The sequence below is a fragment of the Giraffa tippelskirchi genome, chromosome 10 (genome assembly GCF_054371585.1).
Source record: "Giraffa tippelskirchi isolate mGirTip1 chromosome 10, T2T-mGirTip1v1.2.pri, whole genome shotgun sequence".
In the NCBI taxonomy this organism is placed as follows: Eukaryota; Metazoa; Chordata; class Mammalia; order Artiodactyla; family Giraffidae; genus Giraffa; species Giraffa tippelskirchi.
The window spans coordinates 87,443,333-87,460,235 of NC_137284.1; the positions used below are offsets into that span (position 1 = coordinate 87,443,333).

General features: G+C 36.8%; 1 protein-coding gene across 2 annotated transcripts in view; it reads right to left on the minus strand.

The window, feature by feature from the left end:
* The window catches only part of GNAI1 (G protein subunit alpha i1), a 727,470-nt gene that overhangs the window by 213,957 nt on the left and 496,610 nt on the right, over positions 1-16,903 (minus strand). The gene's annotated exons all lie outside the window — the stretch shown is intronic.

The following is a 16,903-nucleotide window of genomic DNA, read 5'->3' on the forward strand; positions in this document are numbered from 1 at the left end:
TAATCCAGGGTGTGGAAAGGGCAGGTACCTCAGCAGAAGGAACCATGAATGTGCATGTGAATGAATGATCAGGTTTGCAGTGACATATATAGTGTATAATATACCCAAGTTCAAATGTGAAATGTATAGTGGCAGTGGCAGGAAATGAAGTGGTGATGAGGAGTTATTCTTTAAAGCATTTTTTTTAAAGCACTTGTTATATTCTGCCTCTGGGCATTCTGCCATACTACTCTCATTTATTCCAGAGGGCTAGTCACTGCATGGGAAGTGTAAAATGTGTGCTTGTAAAACATACACCTCATCAAAAAATACACCTCCTCACTGAATAAACTGATCAAACAATACCATAATCTTTCATAATTTTTTCTACTGTAAAATTTTCTTGGAAGTTTAAAATTATTTTAGGTGTAAGTTTTCTAGATATTCTACACTTAGTTTTTCCAGCTGTATTGAGGTATAGCTGACAAATGAAACTGTAAGATATTTAAAGAATACAGTTTGAGGATTTAATATACATACATACATACTGTGGAAAGATCCCCCCGAAGGAGTTAACAACAAGTCTATCACCTTCTTTGTGTGTATGTATGTGAGAATATTTAAGTTCTACTCTCTTAGCAAATTTTAATCACACAATAATACAGTGTTGCTATCAACTATAGTCACCATGCTATATATTAGGCCCGCAGACTTTACGCATAACTAGAAGTTTGTACCTTTCTTTTACCAAGCTCTCCCTACTTCCCCCTTTCCTAACCCCTGTCAACCACTTCTCTACTCTGTTTCTGAGTTCAACATTATTTTTTAAAAAAGATTCCACATATAGGTGATATCACTTTCTTTCTATCTGGCTTATTTTATGTACTGTAATGCCCTCCAGGTTCATCCCATTGTTGCAAATGACAGGGCTTCTTCCTCTTGCCAGGCTGAATAATATTCTGTTGTTGGTAATATATACATATGTATATATATATATATATAATGGCTATATATATATGTATATATATATAATGGTTTCCCTGGTAGCCCAGGGTATATACACACCATATTTTCTTGATCCACCCATCTGTTGATGGACATTAGGTTGTTTCTGTACCTTGGCTACTATGAATAATGTTGTGATGAACATGGCAGTACATACACCTTATTTAATCCAGAAAACAAATTCAATGACTATTTAGATTGCTGTCAACCATTAACCTCAAAGTCACTTATACAGTGAAGTGACTAAAGAGACTTATTCTAAAATAAGCTTAAAACAATAAAAATAATCATTGAAAAGTATGTATATATTCTTATATTTCTCTTTTTTTTGGTTTCACATTATTCAAAAAGCAAAGATTTTAACTGTGATCTATGTTCAGTGTTGTGAAATTAACGCATCTCTCAACCAGCAGCAAATGTCAATGGTAACTTTGCCACTGCTGGAAATATTTGCTCCTTTCATTTGATATCTGTGTAAGGGAGCATCCTTCTCCCTCTCTGTTGCAGTAATGCCTATTCATTTTGTAAGGCTCAGTTTTAGTGTATTATCCTCTAGGAAAATTGCCTGGACCAATTAGGTGGGATTAGGTGGTTCTATTTGTGATCTTTAATGCCCTATACATTTAAAGATTAGTTGTGACCTCATATTTCCACATACCATGTAATTTAAAGATTTTTTACGTGCTTATTTTCTCACTAGGGGGCTTCCTGGGTGGCTCAGATGGTAAAGAATCTTCCTGCAACACAGCAGAACTGGGTTCAATCACTGGGTCAGGAATATTCCCTGGAGAAGGGAATGGCTACCCACTTCAGTATTCTTGCCTGGAGAAGTCCATGGACAGAGGAGCCTGGTGGGCTACAGTCCATGGTGTCGCAAAGTTTCTGACACGACTGAGAAACTAACACTTACTTTCTCACTAGAATGTGAACTCATTAAAAAAGACAGAACTGAATTTTATTTTTCTTCATATTTCCAGTGCTTAGCATGATGTCAGTTACTTAGTAAGTAATCAATAAATATTTATTTCATAAGTGAATGGAAAAAAATGAATGAATTTCACTTTTCCATATCAAGACAAAGCCTTAAACAGTTGCCCAGTTGAGCCTAAAATCTCAGCAGAATAACTGACACTGAAAGTTGTCAGAGAACAATTCTAGCCTCATTCCAACAGTTTAATCTTTCTGGAAACCATCAGTTCTGGAAGCAGTCCTCAGGAGTTGCTGGTCCTGAATACAATCTATTCTTGACTCTCTTTTAGCAATTTTTTATTATCTTACTTTTTAAATACAGTTTTTTGGTTTATTTTAAAAGGTACCTTGTTAACAAAACAATCCTTGATTAACTAACGATTACTAATTCTTATCTGACGTGAGGAACTGTGACCATGACACTAGGGAAATTTCAGAATTAAGTGCCTGATTTCAGGTATTACTCCATCAAATCGTGTCCCATCTATGAAGTATAATGGATTCATGGCTTCTCTAACCCAAAGGACATTCTGAGCAAAGTATTACAGAATATAATAGCTTACCACTTGAACTGCTTTTTCATGTCTTAAGTACGGCTGGGCATAAGTGAAATAATGTAGCTAGCATCATTTCTCCAGCTTTGCCTTTTCTTTCCGACTTCCTTTCAACTTCCTTATCTCCTGCACTTGTTTCTGACGATCCCCTGGTCATATTCAGGGACCCCCTGCTAAGCTGTCCTCCTCCCGTCGTGGCCATAAGGTGGCCTCTCAGCACCCATCCATAGCTCACATCACTGAGTCTCAGTGTGCTTTACCTCCTATGACCTGAGTCCATCACTGCCAGGCTTTCTGACCCTGTTAGGAGAATGTTAACAGAACTATTCTGAGAAGTGAATTTCTTTTATGGAGGAAGATTAAGGAAACATTCAAGGATTCATACCGTTGCAGTTGTTTTCCAATTCTACGGAAACCTATGTCATCATAATTGCTTTGAAAAGCAACAAGCCCTGTCAAGTCTAATTCCCCTCTCTTCAGTGCCTTCTCCCTTGCACCTGAACATGACTGAAGAAACACACTCATGCAAAGCAGTCTCACTTTAAATCTTTCACTGAAATCTTAAATTGGCCCTCATTGCTGCCTGCAGCGCATTTGCTATTGCCTCAATTCAGGCACTCTCCCACATTCCTCTTTCCTACCTTCTCATCTCTCTTCATTGTTTAAACATCACTTTCCCAATTGATTAGTCTTTTATTTCATTGAGAAATGTGAAGCAACCAGGAGAGAAATCCCTTAAGCTCTTATACAACACTTATTCACCTACCAGCATTTGTACCAAAATCCTCCTTTTCTTCCTATCACTAATTCAACTGCATCATCCCTTCTTCCCTTCTACTCATTCATTCACATCAGCATACAAATATGCTAATATTCCTCCCATTAAAAAACAAACAGAGGGAATTCCTTCATAGTCTAGTGGCTAAGACTCATTATGCTCCCAATGTGGGGAGCCCAGGTTTGATCCCTGGTCAGGGAACTAGATACCAAATGCCACAACTAAAGATCCCATGTGCCACAAATAAGAACTGGCACAGCCAAAGAAATAAAAAAGTAAATAAATATTAAAAAAAAAAAACCAAACAGATTAAAAAAAACCCTTTCTATCTCCCCATCCTCCTCCTACCAGCTACCACTCCATTTCTCTGCTCTTTTTTTTAGAGGTTAGCTCATTAAAAGGGTTATCTCTATGTGCTGGAGTAGGAAATAGCAACCCACTCTAGTATTCTTGCCTGGAAAATTCCATGGACAGAGGAGCCTGGTGGGCTACAATCCAAGGAGTCACAAAGTGTCGGACATGACAGAGTGATTGAGTATATATGCTAACTGCACTTTCTTTCTATTTATTCTATATTAAAATTCACCCTAATTGCACTTTCAAATTCAACCTTCCTCCAAACTTCTCCATATTACTAAGTCCAATGGTTATTTTTAGCCTTCATCTAATTTATTAGCAGAAGTTGACCAATCATTCACTTCCTCCTTGTTAAAATACACTTAAAATGTGCCTTCCAAGAAAACATATCCTTCTGGTTTCTTTCCTGCCTCACTGGCTGTCTTTTTAAGTGTTATTTTCTGGCTCCTTCTCATATCTATGAACATCTGGATGCTTGATGATCTTATCCAGGTTTATGGCTTTGAATAGCATTTAAATTTGATGAGTACCAAATTTATATCTTCAACTATAGCACCTTCCCCAGAGTTACAGATTCCTACATCTAATTTTTGACTGGACATTCTTACTCGGATATCCACCAGACATCTTAAATTTAGCATGTCCCAAACTGAACTCCTCATTTTCTCCAACTATGATTCTTCCAAAATCTTTGCCATTTCAGTTAATGGGAACTTTAATTTCTTAGACCAAAAACCTTGGAGTCATACTTAATTTTTCTGGTTTTTCTACCATATATTCAACTAGTAAACCCTCTTGGTTTACCTTCAAAACATATCCACAGTCTGACCACTTTACTGCCTAACATCTTGGTCCAAATAAAATGGTTTCTCGCCTAGATTATTGAAATAGCCTTCTAATTGGCCTTCCAGCTACCACCTTTATCCAATATTTGTCTCAATGCAGCGACCAGAGTGATACTCTTAAAGCAGTGTCAGATTATTCTCTCTTCTGCTCAAAACTCCAGGCTTCACATCTCATAAGAGTAAAAGCAAAATCCTTATGATATTTTAAGAGGCATGTGTGATCTTTCTCCCTTAATGTTCTGTCTTTGTCTCATAGTTTTTCCCTACTGCTCACTTTGTTGCAACTATTCTAGATTTCTAGGCTGTGCTCAAATACGCCTGTTACGTACCTATCTCAGGGAATCTGTACGTTTTAATTTCCATTTCTAGGAATGCTGTTCCTCCATATATTCAAGGCTCACTCCTCTCACTCTCTTAAAATCTTCACTCAAGATTTTAAGGATCATTTTAGTGAGGATTCCTGATCATCCTTTTAAAAATCACAATGTTCAGGACTTCCCTGGTCCAATGGCTAAGACTCCCCACTTTCAATGCAGGGGGCCTAGGTTTGATCCCTGGTTGGGGAACTTGATTCCACATGCCACCACTAAAGGTCCCACATGCTGCAACTAAGATCGAAGATCCCACGCGCCACAACTAAGACCTGATGCGGCCAAATAAGTAAATAAAATAAAAATAAAACACACAATGCTCTCTTCTTGCTGGTAATCCTTTTAACCTGCTTTATTTTTATTTATTTATATTATTGTGTCTTTCCATGCACTAGAAAGTAATCACCACAAGAGTAAGTTTTTTTTTTTTTCTGATCTGTCATTCGCTGCTCTATACCAAGAATCTAGAAAATTGTCTAACATATACTATTTATTAGTATTTGTTGAATGAATAAACGCATAGAAGTTAATGAATAAAACATGTACACTTATGTAAGCTTTTAGTCACATTTTTGACAAGTTACATTCTTTATATATATTTTAAGCTTCTCAGTTACTTTAGGCTTTATTCCTCAAAATATACAAATCAGCTGAATATTACTTTCACTATTCACTATACTTTCAGTAAGATCACTCTGTCTGTGTTTCCTATGAATGTTAGATCATGATGCACTATTATTTAATGAGATGTCACAAACTATGTCATTAACTAGCCCTTCTCTCAACTCTCACATTAAGTGAGACAACATCAGAAAAGCAGGAATAAAATTATTTCCATGACAAGCTCAGTAGATTATGGAATCACTTTTAATAAAATACTGGGAAAGTTTGCACATAGTAAAGGGGTAAAAATTTTATATCCTACAAGTAACATTAAAGTAAATGCACTTGGGAAGAATTATTTCAGGCATTTTCAATGGACACTTTTATGAGGTGCTGTTGATCAACGTTTCTAAAGTATCACATTGAGCAGTTTCATTTCCTATCACATTTCGTTTTTTAAAAGTAGTAAATAGCTATGATAATTCTTATTTCATCATGCCTGTCACATGTAACAAGGGATAATCCATCTTGCTTTCATTATTGAATACGGGTACTGAATATTGAAAGACTAGCTGTAACAACTCTGTCAAAGTCTTCCTCCTACCAGGGCAGTAATTTGTCTATGAGTAAAGGCTGGATGTAAAAGAAACACATAATATAACATCAGCTTCAACCAAGAACCTGCTTTTTTTTGTTTTTTTTTAATGTAACTATAGTGTTTCCCAAAATGTGTTTTGAATTCCCATGATTGCAAGTAAAATGACTTTAGGTAATGCATGGACAGAAACTATTAATTAGCATCTTTATTGCAAGGTTTGTAAGAAAATGTTAAGTAAAAACAGTACTCAGGAAACACAAAGAAGGTGTTAACTTATATGAATGAAGTTTGGAAAATCCTTGTTATTTGGGTATTCGATTAGATCACCAACTAATACCTAAATATTATTTGGTTACAGAATGCTGGGGCTCCCCAGCTGGTGCTAGTGGTAAAGAACCTGCCTGCCAATGAAGGAGACATAAGAAATGTGGGTTCAATCCCTGAGTTGGGAAGATCCCCTGGAGGAGGGCATGGCAACCCACTCCAGTATGCTTGCCTAGAAAATCCATGGACAGAGGGAGCCTGGTGGGCTACAGTCCATGAGGTTGCAGTCAGACACAATTGAAGCGACTTAGCACATAGCACGTAGCACAGAATGTTGAAACAATTTTTTTTTGAAAAAGGGACTTTCACCTGATATCCACTCTCCAAAGAGAACACTTATGAAAGTATTTGGCTCATTAACAATTAAATAAGCAATAATGAGCGAGATAAGCATTAGACAGTAGTGCAATTTAAGACATACCATGTTGTCTCAATTTTGCTATTCCAACCCATTATTTGGCTCCTACTACATAAAACTTGGATATTTCTAACAGAATATCCAAGTTTTCTAAGTAATATTCAAAAAGATGGAAGTAGTTGTCATTTTTCTCTCCTTAAAAGTTAAATGTACTCTGAACATACTCTGAACATTTTTCAATATATGTGTGTGTGTGTGTGTGTGTGTATGTATGTATATCTACACATACACAAAAACAAACAGAAAAAAATCTATTTCTCAAAACTCAGCATCTGTATATATGAAGTCTAGTCACACCCACACGTTAGAACAGGACAAAAATATCCTTCTTCCGCTTTCCAACCCATTATTAAATGGCATCAGATATTTCCCCCTTAATCTTTCTTACGTAAACGCTAATCTAAGTAGAGTTTTATAATCATATTCCCTGTCTGGATATTTTGTAACCATGTTTTATAAATTCTGAAATTAGCACATCTTTGTTTTATTTGCTTTCACACTTAAAATTGCACTGTTTCTATTCTATGCTTAAAATGTTTAACATGATGGAATAGGAAGAAAACAAGTGATTACTAGCTTAAGTTCAGTACTTGCTCCTCACCTTCTACTAATTATAATTTGTAACAAATTATCTCTCCAGAAATTTCTTTCTCATGTGTAAATTTAGAAAAAATACTTTCTCCTCAGTTTGTTGAGATATTATGTGAAATGACATCAAAGAATTTCATAAGCTGAAGGGCCATACAAATGTTATTTTATGAATAAATGTATTTTGGTAAATTTTTTAAAATGTATTTAATTTAGTTCAGATAGAATTTTATGCTTTTCTTTCTTCCATTTTAAGAGTGATGTACACTTGTTGGGAAATGTTTTTTTTTCTTAAAATGTCTAGTCAAATATGTGTACTAATTATAAAGACTTGCTGGCCCTTTATTCCTGGTTGAAAACATTCAAAACCTTTCCAAAGAACAGTGCTTCTCTAGTTTTATCTGTGTTGGATTAATAGTTATGAGAATGAATTAGATTAGCGAATCTTATAGGCCTAAGATCAACCTTTATGATTTTGGACTGCTTAATTATGTTAAGAAATTTTATTTATTTTTATTTGCTTGTAAATATATGAGATTCTAGAGTCAGTGACATTTAGGGCATACATCTGTCACACTCCTCGATTGTGATCCTTAAGACACAACTTTGTGAGTACTTTAAAACTATTAGAAGAACATATAGAAGGAGACCTTTAAGATCTTAGAGTTGGCAGAGATTTAACAAAAATAAAGATGAAAAATCAAAAAAGTCCAGGTCTGATTAAATTAGAAAAAATATTGCTGTTGTTTAGTCACTAAGTCGTATCCAACTCTTTTGTGACCCAGTGAACTATATAGTCCGCCAGATTCCTTCAAGGGATTTCCCAGGCAAGAATACTGGAGTGGGGTGCCATTTCCTTCTCCAGGGGATCTTGCAGACCCCAGGATTGAACCCACGTCTCCTGCATTGCTGGCAGATTCTTTACTACTGCACCACCAAGGAAACCCAGAGATAGTATGTTGAAAGTTAAGCAATGTCCTAAGAAAAGTATTCATGGAATACATAGCAAAGAGATATTATGAAACTATATTAAGAAAATCTACAAATAAGTATTTAAAAAATACTTTTAAATATTAGCAAATGATTTGAACAGAAAATTAATCAAAAAATAAACTCAAAAGTTCAGTGATTTATGAAGTGTTGCCCAATCTGAGAAACATAAAAACATGATGAAATAGAATTCTCCACCCATCAGATTCCTAAAAACTAAAATTTCAGATTAAAAAGGTTGGGTAAGAATATATAAATATGAATTTTTTGAAAGGGACTCTGAGATATTAATTAGTACAGGTAATTTGGAAAGAAATTTAGCAGTAAACTATTAAAATAGTGCGCAATTTATGAGCCAACAATTCTTTTTTAGGTATATACTTTACATAAAGTTTTTCACCTATATAAAGAAAAAAAAACACAACTACTAGAAAATTCACTCAAGAACTGTTTATAAATCAAAGAACTTCAAAATAATCTTCATTTACTTTGGAAAATAAAAGGATATACAAGCTATCATATAATAATAAATGGAAAATGTAGACAATATTCTATCTTTTACATGTGTGCATCTTAAGAACACACTGATTGGAAAAAGTGATTATAAAATTATTTATGTACTTTTAAAAATGCATAAACTCACAAGACGCTATATTGAAAGGGCAAGTATAGTACTGGAAGGACAAATCAAATATAGGATAGTGAGTGTCTATGGGCTGAGGAAAGAATGGGGAAAAGGGGTAAATGAGACATAAAATTATAAGGCTGAGTTAGATGATTGCATGTCACTAGCATAGGATTATGATTATTCATATCAATCCAGCTTTAAGATTTCATGTGCAGAAAAGAAAAAAAGATAAATTTAATTCAATGGAATTCTATATGTAAAACACAGCACTTAATATATCATGGACACTCAATTTTAATTTGTGTCATTACTTTTCTTATAAAGTTTTCAATTCTAACTTGATTTTTCAGTTTCTTAAAAATTACTGTTTTCTCTCTCCTAACAGAATATCCCAGTTTTACTGAGCCTGTAAAATAAAATGTGTGCAAAATATAGTAAATTCAGAAATCAGATTGCCCATAAGAAAATGTTATTTTTAATATCTGAATGATAAATATGTGAAGATGAATAGCATTGATATTGACAGCTCCCTGAAATTAATGAATAAATCTGAAATTTATTTCCTACATTAATCAAAGTTCTTTGTGCCTAGAGAAAATGTCCCTCAAGCTGCCTCAGAAGGTAAAGATTGAGTATCTGTCTCTGAGAAGAGGATGCTGGGAGTCAGGCAAACATTTTTTGTCCATGGACCAATGGCAGGACTTTCCAACTGCACTGAAGATCTTTTTGATTTGATAATTATAGCTTGCCAATTTCTACATGCCTAAGCTTTCACAGCCAGGATCCTCCATCCTGGGTGAGTCTGTGCACTGCTAAGGGATGGCTGTTTGTAAGCAAATTGGGTCAGTGGTGGGGAGAAAATACTTCCTTATATACCTTCTGAGTTGCTATTCAATTATTTTTCCTTCTAGAATCTATAAAGAACCTTTTGATCTATGACAGAAACTGCACAGAGACAATTTCCCACAGAGTACAAGCAGATACTTAAAAACTATTATAAGAGATAGAAAAGAAAATGTCAATGCCTTAGTAATGATCTTATTGTGCATTTCATACTTTCAGACCCTCATACAAAATGAATTATGTCCCAATAATTTCACAAACGTAGAATTACAGAATTTTACCTATTAGATAATTTAGCCAAATCTTTATATTAAAGTGGCCAAGTTAATTGTTGAAGATTACATAGCATATCTCTAACATTTCTGATCCAAAGTAGAGTACTATTTGATTTTTGTCTTACAACTACAAAAAGTAGAAGTATAGGGCTTCCCAGGTGGCACAGTGGAGAAAGTATCTGTCTGACAACGCAGGCAATGGAAGAGATGCAGGTTCGATCCCTGGAGAAGGAGATGGCAACCCACTCCAGTATTCTTGCCTGGAAAATTCATGGATAAAAGAGTCTGGCAGGCTGCAGTCTATGGGGTCGCAAAGGGTCAGACATGACTGAGCACAACAACAACAAAGGTGGCTCAACGGTAAAGAATCCACCTGCCAATGAAGGAGATGCAAGAGATGGGGGCTTGGAAATGGGGGCTTGATTCCTCGGTCAGGAAGATCCCCTGAAGTAAGTATGGCAACCCACTCCAGTATTTTTTCCTGGAAAATTTCATGGACACAGGAGCCTGATGGGCTGCAGTCCACGGGGTTCCAAAGAGTTGGACATGACTGAGCAACTGAGCACACACAGAGATAAACACAATACCTGCCCCCGCCCCCAGCACACACACAAAGACTCACGGATCTGCTCCTGTTCACACCACCAAATATTTTCATTAGCTCAGGATGAACTATTGATATTATCATCTCCAAAATACAGCTTAAGACATGACATAAAAAATTTAAACATTGTATGCTGCTGCTAAGTCGCTTCAGTCGTGTCCGACTCTGTGCGACCCCACAGACGGCAGCCCGCCAGGCTCCCCCGTCCCTGGGATTCTCCAGGCAAGAACACTGGAGTGGGTTGCCATTTCCTTCTCCAATGTATGAAAGTGAAAAGTGAAAGTGAAGTCGCTCAGTCATGTCTGACTCTTAGCGACCCTATGGACTGCAGCCTACCAGGCTCCTCCGTCCATGGGATTTTCCAGGCAAGAGTACTGGAGTGGGGTGCCATTGCCTTCTCCATTAAATATTGTATGTTTAGCAATAAACTGGTTTCTTTCAGGTTTCCAGTCAAACATTCCTGGCAGGGACTTCTTTGAAGGGAAGGATTGAGTCACATTAATCTTTCTCTCTTCAAAATCTAATATGGTGCCAGGCTCCTTTTAGAAATTCTATAAATGTCAGATGAGAAGGGAAAAAAAAGCCAGGAAAGAAGGAAAGATGAGTTTGGTGCCCTTGTCTTCCTAATACTTCTGAGATTACCCCTGCTATTCCTTCATCCTAACCACATCCTAAACACATACTTGCTACCTCTTTACAGGTCTCACTCCACAGAGACAGACCTGGTCTATACTTAGCTCTTTCTTATTAAGACACTTTTTCAAACAAGGACCCATCTTTGGATATTCAGTTAATGCAACACATAACCAAATATTAAGTCATTGCTTAAAATTATTCAAAGGAGACCCACATTTTTTTTCTTTATTAAGCAGGCATTACCCTGGATTATTCATATTGCAAGCACTAGCTGATTTGAACATTGTCTTTATTATACATTAATTGATATAATTACTATATGCTTTCACTTATCTATTATACACCTAGTTGCCAGGCATAGAGTTAGATTTGGGGGTTAAACAGATGAAAAGGAAATAAGACTTGATTGAACAGAACACAATACTTATTTTAAGGGACATCCTGCTTTGCCAGAGACGCGTATAAATACCCATGTGGGGAAGTTACTACTGTTCAGAGAAAAACATCCTTTTACCACAAACCTTAGTGCTATGCGGGTCAGCTGTCCTGGAAACTATTTCCCTCTGGTCAAAAAAGAGGCTACATGAAAATGTTCATGTCGCTACTAGTTTAAAAACTTATTGACTGCCTCATATTTCAGGTACTGTGCTTGGCACTTGGAGATTATTAATGAATGAAATGCATTAAATATGCCTTTAAAAGTCTGCCTATAACCCAGAGAGAATCTGATATATAAAAGATTATTTTCAGTGTGGAAACAAGAAAATCTGATAAATTTTTATTCACTGGAAAAAAAAAATCACCTGGCATTATATACTTAAATAAAACGCAAGGTTAGCAACAATTGCTGGGAAAAAGGTGTAGTTACGAGTGGCTGAGCCTTTTGGTAATTTTAATGTCATTCCTTTTTCACAATTTTGTTTCTAATTATTCCCAAGAATGTCTTAGTGCTGTAAAACAGAACTAATTTATATTTAATGTTTTGATATCTGTTTTCATTTTTAGATTAAAAATCCACAATATTCTAATATTGGTAAAATATCTCTATATATTTTCATGTAGCTATGACATTTGGTGTGAAGCAGTTAAATAGAGATAGCCCTCAGGAAGGCAGTGGTGGAAGATGGGGTTGGAGCACCTAATGGTTCCACCTGGAAATTCTTATTGCAACAATGTTTGTCCAGAGCTAAGCAGAGGAATCAACTTAGCCTGGACCCTACTTAGTATGTATAATCTTCCTTTCTTTAATCTTCCATATTTGTTCCAGGGGCAGGGAGTTGTAGAACACAGAAAAGAATAGAAAGAAGACTTAGACATATGGCACAACACTTGGATATGAAAGAGACTATCCCAACGTCATTAGGTAAATTTTAGCAGATGTAGATCAAGATGACGATAGCTCCTAACCAAGAATGTACCCAGTCATAACACTGGGGAAAGGGAATGAGATGAAAGTGAAAGTGAAAGTCACTCAGTCCTGTCCAACTCTTTGAGACCCCATGGACTATACAGTCCATGGAATTCTCCAGGCCAGAATACTGGAGTGGGTAGCCTTTCCCTTCTGCAGGGGATCTTCCCAACCCAGGTATCAAATCCAGGTCTCCCACATTGCAGGTGGATTCTTTACCAGCTAAGCCACAAGGGAAGCCCAAGAATACTGGAGGTGGGTAGCCTATCCCTTCTCCGGTGGATCTTCCCCACCCAGGAATCGAACCGGGGTCTCCTGCATTGCAGGCGGATTATTTACCAACTGAGCTCTCAGGGAAGCCCTATAAGAACAAAGGACGAAACCAAAAAATAATCAGCAGAACTTGAGAAAAATTGAAATTAGATTAAGATTGAGACTGACAATATTTCTAAATGTTTCTAAACATTAATTATGGCAAAGAAATTATAAATTTATATTCCAATTTCATGCACCAATTTAAAGGGAAGGATAGTATTTTTACTTTGATTTTTATTTGTAGAGCAGAGCATTCTATATTCATTCCACAGTCCACGAAGTGTACAAACAACTGATCCAAGATAACTGATAATGGGCCTGTAAGATTCTCTCTCTGACTTTTTGTTCCTAATGATGGAAATGATTTTTGTTATCAGCCTGAAAGAGATGATGGACTATATTTTAGTTTAAGATAAACAATGAGAATGCATTATTCCTTTAGTCATCACATTCCTTGAATATTACACGAAATTTCAGCTTTCCTTTGCTATCCTAGTTCTTACACATTTTTTATTGAGACATCAAAAGCTGTACCTCATTAACTAAATAGTTCTTCATTTGTATTCAAAATGATTCAGGGCCACAGCCAAGGATGTATTTCAAGTTGACTGCTGCACAAAATGTATGCAAAGCTGGACCATAGTTTCTCAGAAACATATTTAAGCCAAGAAATGTACAACATTTCAAAATAAAGAGATGGGCAAATAGATTTCAAGCAAAAATATACAAAATAAGAAACCACTAACAAGATAATTGGAGAAGGCAATGGCAACCCACTCCAGTACTCTTGCCTGGAAAATCCCATGGACGGAGGGGCCTGGTGGGCTGCAGTCCATGGGGTCGCTGATAGTCGGACATGACTTAGCGGCTTCACTTGCACTTTTCGCTCTCATGCATTGGAGAAGGAAATGGCAACCCACTCCAGTGTTCTTGCCTGGAGAATCCCGGGGATGGGGGAGCCTGGTGGGCTGCCGTCTATGGGGTTGCACAGAGTTGGACACGACTGAAGCGACTTAGCAGCAGCAGCAGCAGCAGCAGCAGCAGCAACAAGATAATATGAAACGTAAAATTTAAGGTGACAAAAGAGAAAGAATGGTAAAAAGAACAATTTGTGATAAAGGTGTATGAAAAAATCTTACTGCACCAGAAATAGAACAGTCAAATATATTGTGTAATTATTGTACACGAATGAAAAATTGCACAAAAAGCAATTATTATGGATGGTTTTAAATACACCTCTATCAACATTAGACAGATCTACTAGATCAAAACAAGTACAGAATAGATAGGGCTTTTGTTTCTAGTAACGTGGCAGCCTAACATTACCTAAAATTCCAGTAGAAAGTATTTAAATGCTGGACAAATTGTAAAACATTTTTGTAAGTGATACAAGCTTGAAATAAAGGTAAATCCCTAGGGGCCAAAAACAAAGAAAAGATTGGTTAAAAAAATTAAAAAGTATCTCTTGCTCTGGAGGTACTCACTCACATTGGTAAAGAAGAGGCTTTTTGTTTCGATGACCATGGAGAGCCAGGGAACAAAGCATTAGGGTTAGGACAGATTCATGTTTGTACTGAAAACCCTGGATAAAGCTGGAACCCATGAAGACCTACATGATGAAAGCCTGGATTAAGAAAATGTGCCCAGGGACCTCCCTGGATGTCCAGTAGCTAAGACTACACACTCCGAATGCAGGAGGCACTGATTCAATCCTTGGTCAGGGAACTGGATCGCGCATGCCACAACTAAGTCACACTTCAAAAGATCCCACATGCCACAGCCAAGAGCTGGTACACCAAGTAAATATGTATTTAAAAAAGAAAATGTGCTCAACAGAGAAGTTTGCCTAAAGGATAACTTATTTGCCTGACCCAAGCCATACGTGTAGATAAATTCCTCCTCTGAGAGTTTATATTCGCCATCCTGTCATCACAAAGATTAAGATTAAAATTTATACTTATTACACTTGGCTGAGGTACCACCAGACTGACAATTAACCTAAAGTGGGTAACACATTTTGAATACAGCTGGCAGGAAAACATGCTCCAGGAGAGGGTGAAGGACACGGAAGCCTGGTGGGCTGCAGTCCATAGGGTTGCAAAAAGTCAGACATCACCGAACAACAAAGCCTCAAGGTGTAGCCAAGAAAAGGAAAGAAACAGGTGAAGAGGAAACGGTGTGCTCAAATACTGAATACCAGAAATTACCTAGAATGCAGCAGGAGGAGAAAAAGTAAAAAGTGGAAAAGAGTTTAGAAGATAAGGAAGGATGAGAGGGTCCAAGATATATGCATTTGTAATCCTAGAAGATGAAAAGAGAATAAGAGAAAGGAATATCTGAAGAGATCATGTCTGAGAATTTGCCAGAATTAATGAAAGAATCCTTAGATTCAAATCACTTAAGTAAAATGCTATGCCAATATAGCTAGGGAATCTACAAACAAGAAAAGAGAAGTAATATCTTAAAACCAACTAGAGATAAAGACAGATATCACTTTACTCTTGTTATTATTGACAGTTAGATTCTTACCTGCCTCCTGAGAAGTCTACATACAGGTCAAGAAGCTACAGTTACAACTGGACATGGAACAACAGACTGGTTCCAAATTGGGAAAGGAGTACGTCAAGGCTATATTTTGTCACCCTGCTTATTTAACTTATATGCAGAGTAAATCATGTGAAATGTCAGGCTGGATGAAGCACAAGCTGGAAGCAAGACTGCTGGGAGAACTATCAGTAACCTCAGATATACAGATGACACCACCCTTATGGCAGAAAGAGAAGAGGAACTAAAGAACCTCTTGATGAAAGTGAAAGAGGAGATTGAAAAAGCTGGCTTAAAACTCAACATTCAAAAAAATGAAGATCATGGCAACCAGTCCCATCACTTCATGGGGAAACAATGGAAACAGTGACAGACTTTATTTTTTGGGGTTCCAAAATCACTGCAGATGGTGACTGCAGCCATGAAATTAAAAGACGCTTACTCCTTGGGAGAAAAGCTATGACCAACCTAGATAGCATATTAAAAAGCAGAGACATTACTTTATCAACAAAAGTCTGTATAGTCAAAGCTATGGTTTTTCCAGTAGTCATGTATGGATAACTGAACGCCAAAGAATTGATGCTTTTGAACTGTGGTGTTGGAGAAGACTCAAGAGTCCCTTGGACAGAAAGGAGATACAACCAGTCAATCCTAAAGGAAATCAGTCCTGAATATTCATTGGAAGGACTGATTCTGCAGCTGAAACTCCAATACTTTGGCCACCTGATGTGAAGAACTGACTCACTGGAAAACACCCTGATACTGGGAAAGATTGAAGGCAGGAGAAGAAGGGGATGACAGAGGATGAGATGTTGTATGGCATCACTGACTTGATGGACATGTGTTTGAGCAAGCTCAGACAGTTGATGACGGACAGGGAAGCCTGGTGTGCTGCAGTCCATGGGGTCACAAAGAGTCAAACACAACTGCAACTGAAGTGACTGAGGTTCTATACAGTGGCTATGAACACTAAAGTAGTTCATATATCACCTCTGCTGCTGGAAAATACAAGAAGAGATTCCAGGGAACCTCTGCTCATAAGCTTTACATCAATCAACCAATATGTAATCTTTTTTATGTGTGTTTCTATTGAACGATACTATTGAATGATTTAATATGCATATTTTTTACAAATTAATAACTGCATAGTCTTTGAATGTTTTATAACCAGGTACTTTGAAGGTTATTTGTGTGATATAGATGCATTTGCCAAGGTCCTTACAAAAGAAGTTAGTCTCAGTGGGTACTACAAAACTTTTAGAGGAAAACAT